This window comes from Schistocerca nitens, chromosome 1 (assembly GCF_023898315.1).
Source record: "Schistocerca nitens isolate TAMUIC-IGC-003100 chromosome 1, iqSchNite1.1, whole genome shotgun sequence".
Taxonomy (NCBI): Eukaryota; Metazoa; Arthropoda; class Insecta; order Orthoptera; family Acrididae; genus Schistocerca; species Schistocerca nitens.
In genome coordinates this window covers 833,383,816-833,401,246 of record NC_064614.1, presented here as the reverse complement: position 1 = coordinate 833,401,246, position 17,431 = coordinate 833,383,816, and the positions used below count along the sequence as shown (strand labels likewise).

The 17,431-nt window shown below is 42.1% G+C and overlaps 1 non-coding gene across 1 annotated transcript; it reads right to left on the bottom strand.

Moving 5' to 3' along the window:
• Positions 1 to 15,167: 15,167 nt before the first annotated feature.
• Trnat-cgu (transfer RNA threonine (anticodon CGU)) lies at positions 15,168 to 15,241 on the bottom strand. The gene has a single exon. It is a non-coding gene; the product is annotated as a tRNA-Thr (tRNA).
• Between the last annotated feature and the right edge of the window lie 2,190 nt (positions 15,242 to 17,431).

The window sequence follows — 17,431 nt, the reverse complement described above, 5'->3', positions numbered from 1 at the left end:
GTTGTCGCCAGTGGTCGGCGGAAGGTGCACGTGCCCGTCGACCTGGGAACGGACCGCAGCGACGCACGGATGCACGCCAAGACCGTAGGATCCTACGCAGTGCCGTAGGGGACCGCACCGCCACTTCCCAGCAAATTAGGGACACTGTTGCTCCTGGGGTATCGGCGAGGACCATTCGCAACCGTCTCCATGAAGCTGGGCTACGGTCCCGCACACCGTTAGGCCGTCTTCCGCTCACGCCCCAACATCGTGCAGCCCGCCTCCAGTGGTGTCGCGACAGGCGTGAATGGAGGGACGAATGGAGACGTGTCGTCTTCAGCGATGAGAGTCGCTTCTGCCTTGGTGCCAATGATGGTCGTATGCGTGTTTGGCGCCGTGCAGGTGAGCGCCACAATCAGGACTGCATACGACCGAGGCACACAGGGCCAACACTCGGCATCATGGTGTGGGGAGCGATCTCCTACACTGGCCGTACACCACTGGTGATCGTCGAGGGGACACTGAATAGTGCATGGTACATCCAAACCGTCATCGAACCCATCGTTCTACCATTCCTAGACCGGCAAGGGAACTTGCTGTTCCAACAGGACAATGCACGTCCGCATGTATCCTGTGCCACCCAACGTGCTCTAGAAGGTGTAAGTCAACTACCCTGGCCAGCAAGATCTCCGGATCTGTCCCCCATTGAGCATGTTTGGGACTGGATGAAGCGTCGTCTCACGCGGTCTGCACGTCCAGCACGAACGCTGGTCCAACTGAGGCGCCAGGTGGAAATGGCATGGCAAGCCGTTCCACAGGACTACATCCAGCATCTCTACGATCGTCTCCATGGGAGAATAGCAGCCTGCATTGCTGCGAAAGGTGGATATACACTGTACTAGTGCCGACATTGTGCATGCTCTGTTGCCTGTGTCTATGTGCCTGTGGTTCTGTCAGTGTGATCATGTGATGTATCTGACCCCAGGAATGTGTCAATAAAGTTTCCCCTTCCTGGGACAATGAATTCACGGTGTTCTTATTTCAATTTCCAGGAGTGTATATTTGTAATAGCTCTCAGAAAATTGTTTTTACAGTTGTTAGTTACGTGTAAAAGAACTATTGAAAATCAAGTACTACAGGACAAGCCAACTTTTAGATTACACAATTGTGATGATTTTCGTGTTCTACTTTAATTTTCGTTACATATATAAATTTTTAATTTGAACACGTTATTGTGAAATTTCATTCTGGAAACAATTTCCCAGACTGTTAGTAAGGCATGTCTCCGTAGAATTATTTCTTCTGTGAGTGATAGTTTCGAAAATTATGCAAGAGACCTTCTGAGAAATTTGGAAAATAGATGAGATGCTGGTGTAAGTTTAGACTATGAGGACGGCTCATGGGTCGTGCGCGGCTGGCTCAGTTGCTGGAGCACATTCCCGCGAAAAACAATGGTCTAGAGTTAGAGTCCTGCCGGCTGAAGTGGCCGAGCGGTTCTAGGCGCTACAGTCTGGAACCGCGCGACCGCTACGGTCGCAGGTTCGAATCCTGCCTCGGGCACGGATGTGTGTGATGTCCTTAGGTTAGTTAGGTTTGAGTAGTTTTAAGTTCTAGGGGACTGATGACCTCAGAAGTTAAGTCCCATCGTGCTCAGAGCCCATTAGAGTCTTTATCTGGTTCTAATTGGTTCAAATGGCTCTGAGTACTATGCGACTTAACTTCTGAGGTCATCAGTGGCCTATAACTTAGAACTAATTAAACCTAACTAACCTAAGGACATCACACACATCCATGCCCGAGGCAGGATTCGAACCTGCGACAGCAGCGGTCGCCCGGCTCCAGACTGTAGCGCCTAGAACTGCACGGCCACTCCGGCCGGCCTCCTGATCTGGCACACTGTTTTAATCTGTCAGGAAGTTTCAGGTAAAAACCTTTTCGCAACGACTGTAGATTTCATAATGTCATTATGGTTTGAAATACTATAATTTCTGCTGTTGTTAATCAATAACTGGTTGATACAGGATACAAATCTTAGAAACACTTCCCATGAAGCGTTCGTAAAACTTCGCTAATTCTTCTAGAGAGCAGATACTTCGTATCAACATATGCTCTCAGATTTTCGTAAATCGACGATTCCCAGGCCGATGAAGGGAATTTCCTAGTCAAAGACTCAGCAAAATGAGACCAATAATTTAATATCAGAAAAATAGTGCTTCAACTATGACAATTTTGTCTTAAGTTTATTCTCATAAGAATTAATTTTGTTTAAATAAGGATACCGAGCAGTTACCTCGACCTCTTTGGTTCCACGTAGTGACATAGAGGGCTCAGTATCTTCTGCATGCCAAAGGTTAAAGCTGCTTTGGGAAATGTAGCTGCAAATAGGAACGGTAAAGCGAAGAACAGAGGGAGAATGATATACGAAAGGTTCTGAAGAGAAGCAGTCGAAAAGTGAAATTCGACAGCAAGGCCAGCCGTCGCCGAGGGCGGCGTGTGAAATGAAGAAGAAGCCATGCGCTTGCCGCTCCGTAACGGTATCCCATCGCCTCTGTCCTGCCGCCAGCTATTTCCACATGGAGAAAGTGTTGCCCTGCGTATCGCATGTCCGTAACCAACACTGAATTCCAATCCGGAAACTTTCTCGTCGCACGTTTGTTAACTTCTTCATTGCTTGGTTAACTGAAATCGTAGATGTTCAACTTCGCAGGATACACTGTGTTGGAAAATTGTGTTTTTAGTTTCGGTCATCTCACCAGTGCCCACTTCATCCTCACGCGATGCAGAAACTTGCGGCATCTGTGATTTGAACGCCGCGTCTTTATGTCGATTTTTTTTTGGAATTTCAGCTTATATATTGCAGCAATGCTTGAAATCGTAGATCACTGCAGGCTGTTCTGAATAAGCACAAATCAACTAGCAAATGTAACCATGGCAAATGTGCCATTTTACATGAGAGAACAGTATTGGTATACCCTCATGCTATTATCCATCAGCAGCTAATAATATGAGTACGTCCCAGGATTATTTATCGGTTCTAATTTACAAGGAGAGGATTACAGCAAACGTTCGACATTATTTAATTATGTAATAAAAAGTAATTTTATTGGCGTTGCTGACGTAATAGAAATAACGTTATCTGTGATATTAATGGGAGCTACAGAATCTTACCTCATATTTAATCATCCTAACTCAAAAGCTTGGACATAAAGGTTTAATCTTCCATAGTGTGGTTCGTTGGTTCATTGTGTGAATGTCAGACTATACATCAAAAGCCTCGGGATTAGAGGCGCAAGGGATCCATGTATTTTCTCTGTTACCATTTCTCTAACCTGTGTCAATGATTCGTTGATGCGAAAAATGCCAAAACGCCAGTGATTCTGGTTCAATGTCAAAATGTAGGTAACTGCCTGGGTAACGCAGTTCAGAGTTGGAGTAAAGCGAAGGTAAAAGGACCATTTCTAGTAAAGCACAGAGGTGTTCAGACGAACCTTCGAGTCAAAGACAGCTTTACCTTTTTACAATTCACCCCCGCCCCCATTCCCCAGCCCTTCCTTATCCTTTTTCATATAACGGTAGTTCAGAAAGATATTTACGCGGAGCTTGGTACGCAGGAATGAGGACGACCTATAGGAGAGAGAAACAGGTGGGTTGCTGAAAGCTTCATTCGTTAATGGGGGATGCCCGTCTTCAGATTAGAGTAACGCATAAAGATTGCATGTGTCAGAATGTTTCAGTGCGAGAGTTTACGGGCAGCATTAAAACAAATGAGGTGGCGCAGCTGTTAGCGCACTGGACCCGCACTGGTGTGAAGCAGGGTTTTAATTCGTGTCCTGCCATCCATATTTAGGTTTTCCATGTTTCTGCTAGATCGCTTTGGGCAAATTCTGGTTAATTTCTTTGAAAAGGGCACTATCGATTTCCTCCTCCACTCCAAGCTCGAGCTCCATTTCTAATGACCTCGTCGTCTACGGCACATTAAAATTTAACATTTTTATATTTCTGGAACCGATCTATTTCATATTTTTACGTATACATGGCTTGTAAACGATAGTAAGCAATCTGACGTCTTATTCTGAATAAGATGCTAACGCATCATTTTTCGCTGACGACATCTCAGAAAGACCTGCTAGAATCCTGATGGCAATAGAAATAGATGCAAACCACTCTTCAGCGTTTTATAGAATGAGCGAATGACACTCTTGCCAATGATTTTTGTGAAATCGATTAGTGGATTTCGTAACGGTGCCTCTGATCATATGACGCTATGATCATTTACAGCAGAAGATAATGAAACCTCAAGGTCACGAAAGCAATAAAATATTATTATTCTAAAACTGACCAAAGTAACAAATAGTTCTTGCAAATCGTAGTTACGTGAAGAATTTACAGGATTGGGTGTCTAATGTATTCACCTCAAACAACTTTTGACAACTTATGTGAAGGGCTTATTTCAATAGTGGTATAAGTCCACTTTTGTTCATTCTGAATCTCAGAATGAACAAAAATGGACTTGTTCCACTATTGAAATAAGCCCTTCATGTATACTCACCTAATCTAAGAATTTCGCGAATTTGTCAGCGGCGTTTGGAAAGTCTTTGCTCTGACGACTCAAAAATTTACTTGGTGCATAAGTGCACATATGTTAGGCTCAAGTTTCCCGGTTCTATGGAACAGTCGTGAGTACTGTCCACAGCTCAAGCCAACATAAGTTTTTAATTGGCTTGCAACCTGTTCTTTAGCCCTTTCCAAGCACACTCTTGTTTGTTTACTTGAAAAAAAAAAACAAAATTTAACCTAAAAACAAACTTAACGTGACACGAAATAATAGTTAGGAAAATGAAATGAGAGTGGACCCATCTGCTTCCATCAAATAGCCAAAGTTTTTGATCCTTCATTGGTACTTTCCTTTGATTTTCTTCCTCTTTATTATAATTGTAGTTTATTGTTGATTTATCTCACAGTCTATCAAGAATTGACGTATTTAAACTCTCTTTAGTTTTGCTACGTAAAGCTGTTAACTCGCAGTTACTAAAAGCTGATTTGATTATTCCTCGCTTATTTATTCTATTTATTCGTTTGGCTCACATGCAGTTCAATAATAAAGGTGGATAACATTAGTATATGTAGATAACAAGAATACAAAAAGGCGACACTACATATAAAACTAACTAAATGTCAAAATCTAAGTTCCTACTCCATATAAAAGCTGTATCATCAGCTTTCATGAGGTCGCTCCAATTCCCGTGATAGCAACGCAAGGGGCATTCATCTCTAATGTGCTTGATTGTCTGGTCCAGAGTCCCACAGTCACAAACCGGAGACTCTGTAGCACCCCATTTGTAAAGAGAGTCTGCGAATCGTCCAAGCTCAGTGCGAGCTGTATTCTATTTGACCCATAGTTTCCTGTCGAGTTCTGTGTCTGCAGTATCGCATTTATACTTTCGAAACCACTCACGCCCTTCGGAATTTTCAACAAATTGACAGTTCTGAGCCCACAGCTCTCTCACCCCGGTATTACTGGCATCTAGCTATTCTGTTTGCCTTAATGGTGGGTTTCTTGAAGAGAGTTTATTTCGTCGTAGACTTGGTATGTCTCCCTGTATGGGTAATTCCTGTACCTTTCGGTATTCCCTAAGCAAGGCGTCGCTTCCACGATCTGCGGTTGGATGGATTTTGCTCAGCAGAGAAAGCCAAAAACTCGGTGTTGGTCGGATTGTGCCAGTTATTAACCGCATCGTGTGATTCAAAAGGACGTCAATCAAATTGATGTGACAGCTGTTTAGCCACACCGGGACACAATATTCGGCTGCTGAGAAGACCAGCGCAATGGATGATGTGCGCAAGATATCTGCTGTAGCTCTCAATGCCATTCCACACAATTTTTAAATAATATTCTTCGAGGTTTTATCTTGGCAGCAGTATTTTCAAGATGTTTTCTATATGAAAGGGTGCGGTCAAGGGTGACACCAAAATACTTAGGGTACTTGCTATGGAAAGGAGTGTTTCCGTTAGGTTTCACTCTGAGCTCTACGTTAGCATGTTTGTCGTTTTACTTGTACTGGGTTTTAGTTGCCACTTTCTGAAATATGAGTACATTGCAGCTAGATCTTCTGTGAGAATTGTCTCCACTTGTGCGAGATCCTTGGTTATACAAGCAAGGACAATATCGTCCACGCAGCACAGTTTTTTTTGACTTGGTATTGGAGAGATCGGTATATATAGGTTGAATAATAGGGAGGCTAAGACAGAGCCCTGTGCTAGACCATTACTTAATTTCCTCTCCTTGCTCACAATTTCTCCGAAGTGAACACGGAAATATCGATTGTTTATCATGGCGTTGATGAGAGCTACAGTGTTTCGGCATCTGATTGTCTTTAGTAATTTGTATATCATCCTTCTCTCCAGATAGTGTCATATGCCGCGGTTAGGTCTACGAACGCGCAAATGTCTTCACGTTTTCTTGGAAAGCAGCCTCTAGGGCCAGTACCTGGTCGCAGCAGCTTCTCTCCGGACTGAAACCGCCTTGCATAGCTGGGATATGTTCCAGAACGAAGTCACTAATTCCATTATAAAAGAGCCATTCCAAGAGTTTATAAGTACAGCTCAAAAGGGAACCTGATCTGAAACTTTGAGGGTGGTCATCTGGTTTAACTGCTTTCAAAATTGCCACTATTTTTGTTGTCTTTTTAGTTCGTTGGGCAGTGATACACTATCTAGGAATTGGAGAAGAAGCGGACCAGCCATTTTCTTCCACCATTACCCATGTCTATCAGAAATTCCAGGTGTATATTATCCAGACCAGGTGCTTTACCATGTTAGGTTTTTTCCAAGGCCTCATCCAATCCATTCAGTGTAAATGGTGAAAAGTTGGATTCATTTGGGCACTGAGCTTCTGGAGAGGTGAGCTCTCGTTTTATTTTGGAAGTATGTTGTTTGTCACGGGATGATCTAAATGTTTCAACTATATGGTTAGCGATTCCTTTCTGTTTGAGTGTCTGAAGTTTACATTTTCTACCATCTCGCACCATTGCACCCTTCTAGCAGCGTCAACTCTTTGAAGGAGGTCGTCTGCAATATCACTGTCGCCAGCTTCGCTATACCGTTCATAAAGTTGTTCACAATGTTCGTTCCACCCTGGTATACACCCCTTTCTGTACCCACGAGGGATAAACTTCTTAGCAGCACTAAGAACAACCCCGAAAAAACGAGGGTAGTTTCTAGGTTCTGGTGGAATAAAACAGGTATATTTATCTAGGTGGTCAGCAAAACTCCGCCAATAAGCTCTACGGAAATTCCATCTGGGTCGCGGTACATATCTCGCTATTGGGACAGACAGTTCCATATCGAAGAGTACTGGCTGTGAGGGAAAATGGGTATGACTTCTCTGAATATAGCCACTGGGTGCCCTCTGCAGTCCAGGGACACAAAGCAGACATCCGGGTTGTAATCTCTTCGCCAAGCGGCCGATCTGAAACTTTCCAAATCCTTGGCATCGTAAACCGGGCATAGATTTTAATTTTCAGCCCAGTCGTTGAGCGCAATAGCACACTCATTGTCACGTTTATAGTTCCAATGACTGTGGTGAATATTAAAATTTCCATCATAAATCGATGGGTGGACAGTAACTGGCAGAACATCCAGTGGCCACGGCACATTTAGTGGCTTGTAAATGTTATTTATAAAGGTCTCCTCGACTTGTATCGAGACGCAATGGATATTTTCAGTAATTGTCGACATGAGGCGAGAGTTCTCGACATTGCTCCTTACATAAGTGGCAACACCGTTCACCCTATGATATGTAGCACCCATGAGATCGTAGCCATGGATCCTACCTCTTTTATGCAGGTATTCCATAGTTGGACCGTGTGTTTCCTGGATTAAAACTACGTCAATCTCATTATCTACAAGGAGTTTAGACAGGTAGTCTCTTTTAGCTCGGCTAATGCCTTCTGTGTTTAAATGGCATACTTGAAGGGCCAAGTCTTTCAATCAGTTGGCCCTTAAAAGGTCCATTTTGTAAGGCTTTTTGATTTTGATTTGCCTGTATGTTTGTGACCAGGAAATCCAACATTTGGTCTGGCGCCCGATTCGTTCTAACTCATTTAGCGTTACCCAGGATGCATGTGTAGTACTCCACTACGGAAGCGAGCTAGTTTACACCTCTCCTCATTTATAAAATAACTAAAGAGCTTGCTTTTTTTTTAAATGAAAGGCTAAACACACATTTTTTACAATCTGAACTGAGTGTTCTTTCTTAATTTGATTGTGAGGGTTCCTTTTACGTTTTTATTATTTTTAACTTTTTGATGTTCTTGTTCTTAAATTTTTTCATTAAATAAGGAAAATGAAGATCTCGTCTGTTTTCTTAAGGTCACGTAGTTATTACCTCTGTAATTTTTGAAATGCTGCCTGTATCGAGATACTGAAGCAGTTAGCAAAAGTACTTGGAAGCCGGAAACTGCATCCGATCTGTATGACATAGCACTAAAATGGCGTAAGTAGTGTGAGCAGAAGCCGAGGCAGTTGCTGCTCTACTTGTGTTCGGAAACGGTTTGAAGTCAAGTATTAAAATTGTATGTATGTCCGATTGAATGGTATAGTCCACGTTTGCACAGGAGCACTTGTTGCTCTGATACTTTCAGAAAAATTTACTATTGATTTCCGGTATCCTCAGGTACTCACGAAACGGGCACACGTTTTTTGCCGAAACGGCAGTGATGTCTTGCTAAACGGTAAAATTCCGTTGACAATGTACTCTCAGTGCTGTAATGATATGGAAATGCTGCGTGAGTTTTCATTTTTTGTGGTTTTCAAGCTCTCGGTTTCAATTCTGCTGGACGTTTCTGAAACAGACATGATCACTCGACATCGGCATGTAGACACTGCACGTCGTCTTCTTGACCGTATATAGCACTCACGCCAATATCTCATTTTGACACTTACGAGTTGAAAGTACGACTTACTTACACGGTGCTACACGATAATCGTAATTCTATAAAATACAAGAGTTAGTAAATTGCTGCCTTCAAAAAATAAAGTTAAATAACTACTTTCTTATTGGTTTGCAGGTACATGTATGATACACACTCAAACCCCCATTGCAGAGTACGATAGAATGCCGCTAGAGAAGCCAAACAGAATTGCGCTGCCCGTTGCTAAAGTGTAGTTTCGTGAGGTAATTTGTTTTTTGGTAGGAACGGAGATGTTGCATCTGTCTTGTGACAATGGACATTGCTCGAGGGGTCATTTAAATTGGCCTGGCTCAGATGCAACATTTCCGCTGCTTCCGAAAACGAGTTACCGTATGATACTCCACTTTAGCAATGAGACTCTCGTAAAGCGTGACGCGGAGCCCGCTAAACATACGAGACGGGGAGGTGAACGAGATCCGAATGGAATCTGTGCGCAACTACACCGGGCAACCTGAGTGTGGTTTTCAGGATTTCCCAAGCTCGTTTAGGCAAATGCAGGGCTAGTCCCCAACTTCCACCCAACGAATGCGACACACAAACAAGTAAAATACGACATCACACAGAACAAAATTTACACGATGGACAAACAGATGAGGAACACTACTTCCTTCCTTTATAGGCTGCGAAACGGTCGCGGACTAAAGCAACGATCCAGGAAGTGTCAAATAAATTTGTTTTATTTCCGCCAACGACCTCAAAACTTTTGATCCTTAGACTACCGATTTCGGACAGCAACGATCATCTTCAGATCTGCAGAAAAACATGGGAAATGAAATACGACTAGTGGACAGATTACGTCTCAAAATAACAAAATATGCCACGAAAATTATTTCTTGGATGTGGAAACATGCACTTAAAATGTGACAAGAACTACCAGTTTTATAACATGTCTTAATATCCAGAATGAAATTTTCACTCTGCAGCGGGTGTGCGCTGATATGAAACTTCTTGACAGATTATAACTGTGTCGGACCGAGACTCGGACTCGGGACCTTCGCACTTGCCCGCAGAAGGCAAAGGTCCCGAGTTCGAGTCTCGGTCCGGCACACAGTTTTAATCTGACAGGAAGTTTCATGTCTTAATATAATAAAGCCATAGTGACATCGTCACTAAGTATGCACAAAATCACCTTAGCATCGTCGTGCATATTTAAAATACTTTTTTGCTATGACATATTTTATTTAATTTTTTAAGACGTGATCTGTCCACTAGTTTTAAGAAGTAATCTTTCCACTAATAAACTAACTGTATTTCATTTCCCATGTTTTGTTGCAGATCTGAAGTTGGTCATTGCTGACCGAAACTGGTAGCCTAAGGACCAAAAGTTTTGTGATCATTGCCGGAAATAAGAGAAATTTTTTGCTCCTTAGGCTACTTAGACGCCTCTGGCGTCAGGAAGGGCACAAAGTTACAGAATAAAATAAAAATTTGTGCAAAATCCTGAAAAAGCGACCCCGTACTAGACGAGATAAACGCTGGGGAGGAGAAGAGAGAGTCAAGACTCCACTGTAACAATGGACTGCGCCATCTTATTTTGGCTCTTCTAGCGGCGCATTACGGTACTGTGTAACTTTTCATAGCAAAAATATTAATTTGATGTGAACTAAATCTGGAATGGTTTTCTTTCCTTGTTGAAGTTTATTGGGTACGCTTTGGACACAGTTAGGACTGCTGACGTCTGACCGAACAAGAATTCAAAGAGCAGTATTAAAATTTTTAAACACTCTTAAGCCCTTTTATAACTTCTGTATGCTATACTACTGCCATTAGTATATGTGCATACCGCTATCCCATGACTTTTGTCACCTCAGTGTATTATGTTACTGGCAAAGTCTCAGATAAAGTACTGTATAGAATGCCTAGACAACATACAGCATACCTAGAAGCTTTGGCAAGGTTCACAAAATATTCTCATCTTACAAGTCACATCATTTCAAATAAAACACTCGAGCTTTCGATAACTGTCTCGGCCATTGTCATCAGGAGTTGAAATCACTGACTGCCGGGGTGTCGCGATGTTTTGATCATATATAATAGTGTCTGGATTCTTCCAGAGAGGATCAGTGTGACGCATGCGCGGAAGGAAAGTTGGGCAGAGTGACGTCACTTGGTGCGAGCGACCGGCGCCACGTTTGAAACTGATTTTATTGAAGCATCCCACCGAAGAACACTTCGAGGACACATATTTCTCTTTGGTAAGATGTTTAATTTAATACTTTTTCTATGAGCTGTATAAAATGCTTAGGTATTTTATAAAATGAGAAATGGTCAGAGGCAAAGTAAAAAATTACATTGAAATAACATGTTCAAATTAAAAATTTATATATATGTAATGAAAATTTAATCAAAACATGAAATTATCACGATTGTGATGTCTGAAAGTCGGCTTATCCTGAAGTACACGTGTTTCATAGTTCTTTTACGTATAATTAACAACTGAAAAAACAGTTTTTAACAATTATTACAAATATATAACTGCATCGAAACTTTCAATTTTTATACATTTCGAGCTCTACTTCTTTTATGCTACATTTATTGCAGCAAGCAGAACTGAAATAACATTTTGAACTACAAATAACTTTTATTCTTACGCAGAAACACCTGAGGTTCTAGCATTTATTTTTGCCCTTGCCCTTCACTAATCCTGGTCCATTCCCAGTGGAATTCTGAGTGTCAGCTGACGTGAGAGATACTTCTTTGCCCTTCGGAACATCTTTGGGACTTTAGGAGAGATTTCTTGCATGCTGTGAACTATGACATTGTATACAACTGCTGTAGAATTGCTTCGTTGGTACCCAATTCCTAAAAGCCACTATTTGTCAAATGTTTGTGGATATTATAATTGTTAAAATATATAAATTTTCTTTCTTTTATACTTTGCGTTCAACGTAACTGGAATTATATGAAACGCATAGGCAAAACATTAAATAGGATGCATGTGATACACGGGCTAATGATTTTTTAGCATTCTATACATTGCCTAGGCATTACAAAAGATGCCAGATCTCACTTTTTGCTGCTAACGTATACGCTACTATCAGCCTGTCTAGCGCTGAAACAGCAGATCTACGAATTACATACAACTTACGACTCCTTGCGATGCATAAAAAAAAATGGTTCAAATGGCTCTGAGCACTATGGGACTCAACTGCTGAGGGCATCAGTCCTCTAGAACTTAGAACTACTTAAACCTAACCAACCTAAGGACATCACACACATCCATGCCCGAGGCAGGATTCGAACCTGCGACCGTAGCGGTAACGCGTTTCCAGACTGTAGCGCCTAGGACCGCTCGGCTACTCCGGCCGGCGCGATGCATCACTATTACTCTTATACACCCTGCTACAAATCACCATTACCTTTATACTGATCCAAATCTTCTTTCTGGTAACGCACTAAAGCAATCCTATTAAAGTGAAATACATCAGTTTAATAGAGTAACGTAGTATGACAGAACAGAGGCGCTAGAATCATTACGAGTCCAGACTAATTCGATTTCTTTGCCATCTTCTTCATGTCGTACTACTTCAATTTTTATTTTCGTAATCAAGCGCGCTGGTAACTGCTTTATATTGTTACCTGCACTTGCCCAGTACTATATTGCACGATGCGTAACACGGTTCTCATTTTGGAAGCAAACAGCTGAGTCAGAGAGTAAAGATATCTGAAACGGTTGCCAGTTACGGTGTTTCTCAGAAGGTAATGCTGTGACATTACTCTTAGTGACAAGATATTCGTTTGCTGTTAAGCTGTTTGTAGGTTACGTACTAAAAGAAACAATTACGTTACAAAACGCGTTACTACTTTCGTCGAATTATGCATGTCGTACTGGACAGTAGAGGAAAAGCGAGTCTCTCGTAATCCATTCTCTGATTAGTTTGGAGAAGCTGAGAACCGTCACCGGGGGAATTCAGTGGTGTCGACATACCACAGCAGCCAGGGAATTCTTCTCCTTCCTGTTTTGTTTATCCTTCCACTGTACCTTCGATAGCTGTTCTTAGCATTACTTTTCCTCTGAGTGTATTCCCCGCCAGCCTGTTATCCATTTCCTAAACAGGCCTGCGCGAGTTTTTTATTCCCTTACCCTTTCCAGCACTTCACGGATCTTCACTTTACTCAGCCATTTTATGTTCACCTCTCTCCTCTCAACGCAGTCTGCCTGCTTAGCTGGGTGGTAACGTGCTCGCCTCCCATGCAAGCGGGCTCGGGTGCGACACCCGGCCGGGTTGGAGGTTTTCTCCGCTCGGGGTCTGGATGTTGTGTTGTCCTCATCATCATTTCATCCTCATCACCGGCGCGCAAGTCGCCCAATATGGCGTCGTATGAAATAAGACTTGCACTTGGCGGCCGAATTTCCCCGGATGGGGCCTCCCGGCCAACGATGCCACACGCTCGTTTCTATTTTTTTTTTCCCCCTGTAAACAGACACCTTGAATGTTTCAGTTTTGACTCCTTCTTTCTTCTCCAATGTCCAGCTTTCACAGTTGTACAGAAAGAGAGAATGCACGAAGTATTTAAACCAACTTTTTCTTAACTGCAGAAACTATATGTAATTAGTTGCTTTGAAAAATTTAAATTCCAAGAAAAATTGAACCCATGGTGTTTTCAACTCATTATCATGAACAGATTGCAATATTCGCCGAAACTTTGATACAATAGACCACACTGGTCATTAGATCATGTATTTAATTACTGAAGGCGATTACACTAACTGTTTTCTAAATGCAATCTGTGTTAGATTTTGATTCTGGATAGCAAATACGAAAATACAGTACTGGCTGTGGAAAAAATGATATTTTTAGGGGTTTTAAGAGCTATAAACAAATAGTTGCATAATTTTACCAGCATTAATGGTGGTTCTAGAGACCAGCAATATGTGACATTTTTTCCCGGTGTTGTTGTAACTTAATTACCGCAGGAAAGGAGTTCTGCTTATCCTGTGCGTTAATTGAAAGTAACAATGCACCCAAATTATCTGATATGAACCTTATTAAACTGTTGTCCTCTCAAAAATTAATTGGTCATAGATAGTATGAGAATCTCGTATCTCGTAGCAGTGACAGAAACTGGTGACAATGAAAATGGCAATCTAGTACAAATACTTATACATTTTCTGCAAAGAAATCGGGAGCCGCACTGCAGTGATGCCTTGAAGTAGGTGTACAAGAAGAACTGTTCTTTTCTGACATCAAATATTTATATACACGCTGCGAGCACCGAATGCCGGGATGTCCGTCAAGTGGAGCAACAGGACACGTCGACAATTGACGTTGCAGGTGGGCTGAGGTCGCATTGCGACAGTGTGTGTGCCGTTACGACACTGGTCTAAAGTTTCCCGGCGATATTTCCCTGTTGATGGCGCGCAGCAGAGTCTGTGCCCACTGGCCTAGAATCATGAAAATTGAAAGCCTAATTCCGCAGTATAAGTAAAGGAAAAGCCCTTAACCGAACAGTGAGTAAGCACACTGAGGCACTGAATAGCCTAACGGCTAATGCTTATGTGTCCCTGTTACTCTACTGCCAGTAATGCCGGTACGCTTCAGTCTTCAACTGTGCTCACTGGGTGAGGAATTCCGCACGAAAAGCCACCATGTCATCATACGAAATCCATTGTGTTGTGTCAAAGAAATAAAACATGAGTGTATAAATAACATCACAAATGTTTTACAGATATTTATTAGCCGGCCGCTGTAGCCGAGTGGTTCTAGGCGCTTCAGTCCGGAACCGCGCTGCTGCTACGGTCGCAGGTTCGAATCCTGCACCGGGCGTGGATGTGTGTGATGTCCTTAGGTTAGTTAAGTTCAAGTAGTTCTAAGTATAGGGGACTGATGACCTCAGATGTTAAGTCCCATAGTGCTTAGAGCCATTTGAACCATTTGAACAGATATTTATTAGCTTGCTGTTTATATTTAACAACAGAAGAAATTAAAGAGCACATTGGATTAAAAGCGTATACATTCTTCTAGGTCATCAGTACATATGCGTATCTTCCAAGGCATCTCTTATTTAGCAGGTTCGTCATTAAATTACTCAATATGATTTAATAAATTACTTTTGAAGCTTTATTCGTGGACAAGTTGTCATTACAGAAATGTGCACGTTAAATATAGATATTATGTAAATTGAAGATGAAGGTGGGAGAAAGGAAAGGGAACGAATTATTGACGTCAGTCGCATCGGGGCATTACACGGAATCATCGGCGACGAGTGGCAACGTGTGCTGGACCGGGACTCGAACCTGGGATCTCCTACTTACGAGGCAGTTGCGTTAACCACTGCGCCATCCGGACACAGTATTTATCTCATTTTCGTGGACTACCCCGGCATGCCTTCCGGCCGACGCACAGTCCCACCAAGCATCGGATATCCACAGTCTCCTCCCATGTCTTCCATACTCGCTAGTTTTAGATTCTTGCTGAAGGTCAGATTTAAATGCACATCTGCAGTGATGGTTGTGGACAGGTCCAAGAAAAGAGACACCACGCATTCATATAATTTATTTGCCCCAGTGGGTCACGAATCCACCTTCAGTGTGGATGCACTATTACATTCGACCTTCCGTGGGAATCTCAAAAGTAGCAAGCATGGAGGACGTGGACAGGGAACGGGGGTAGGTGGCGCTAGATGGGAGTGTGGGTCGACTGAGGGCGTACTGAGATACTCTGTGCAACTGCGATGAACACTGTCCCTGTGGCGTGGTGGTTAACGCAATTGTCTAGTACGCAGGAGATCCCAGGTTCGAATGCATTTTCTCTTGGCGCCGCTGAGGCACAAAGTCCTGATGAAGCTGTCATCATGATTTCCTTACCTCTCTTTGCCTTTCTCGACCTTCCACCTTCAATTTACATAATATGTGACACGGATGCGGTTTCCTTGTGGTGTCTGCTTTTCAGAAGAACAGGCACCACGCATTCATATAAAAGACCTGTCTCGTTCTGTAATATACGTAAACGATTTGACGGGTAGGATGAGCAGCAATGTGCGACTGTTCTCTGACGACACTTTATTGTACGGAAAAGTGTTATCTTTGAGTGATTGCAGGAGGATATAGGATGAGATAGACGGAATAGCTATTTCGTGAGATCAATGGCAGCTTTCTGTAAATGGATAAAAATATGAGTTAATGCGGATGAGTAGGAAATGTTCTAACAAAGCACTGGTGACACAGCCTCGTCGATTGAATATATTGCCAATGCGACAAGAAATGAGCAAGTAAGTTCGTTAATGGCGAAAGCGAGTGGTCAACTTCTGTTTATTGGGAGAATCCTTGGAAAATGCAGCTCATCTATAAAGGAGACCGCATATAGAACACTGGTGCGACCAATTCTTTAGTACTGTTCGAGTATTTGTGTTCTCTGTCCGGTCGGATTAGAGGAAGACATCGAAGCAATTCAGAGGCGTGCGGTAGAATTGTTACCGGTAGGTTCGATCAGTACACGAGTATTAAGGAACAGCTTCGTGAACTCAAATGGGAACCCCTGGAAGGAAGACGAAATCCTTTTCGCGAAACATTATTGACAAAATTTATGTAATGAGTATTTTTGTCTTGACTGCAATAGGATTCTACTGCTATCTACATAGAATCCGCCTAAGGACCACGCAGAAAGGATGAAAGCACTCGTATGGAGACATATAGGTAGCCGGATTTCGTTCACTCTATATGTAGATGTAGTCGTGGATACAGGGGCAAGGTTGAGGACAACTGAAACCACCGGTCTGCAGCGAGCAGCAAGTTTCATTATGGAATAGGTTGACAGATTCTGGGAGAGATATACCGGCAGTCGCTCCAGCCAAATGCTAGGATGGTCCCTTCCCCGTACTTTCGTAATACGAGGATGGCTTCATCTCTAATGACGACGCTGAAGACGAGATGTTTCATTTTTCTCATATATGTGAATTGATGAACAAATTCATGTTTATAAATTTTTGAGATTCAATTAAAACTTTATTGCACATAAAATTACTTTATAGATTACAGTTTCACGTGTGATAAAACCACTCAAACGTTTAAATGAACAAAATGCAATGAACGAAATAGAAATGAAAAAAATAGGCAAAGTATGATTTTATGACGTGGAGTTTCGTAATTCTGTTACATAACGTATCATAGCGTTGTTTGATGTTAAGAGTGTTCCAATGCAACTTTCAGAAAATATAATTTCGAAATAACTTACATGTCACATACCATCCAACGTGTAGGGAAGCAGCATACTCACGCCTTATAAAATTCACATCAGTCTTTCCATTGTGTGCCAGCCTAGTCCGCTGTAACTAGCTCTGACGTCATAAATATTGCGCAATACTTTAAAATGAAGTAAATAACCTGAAACGTTTCTAGCATGTCAGGAATAATACAAAATCAATATGTGTTGGATATCAGTTCAATAACTTTAACCATTTTCGAAATTTGGATGTTTTTCTGTAAAAATCATTGGCAAAACATAGAAGAGCTAGAAACTTAAAAATTTATATTTAGATTC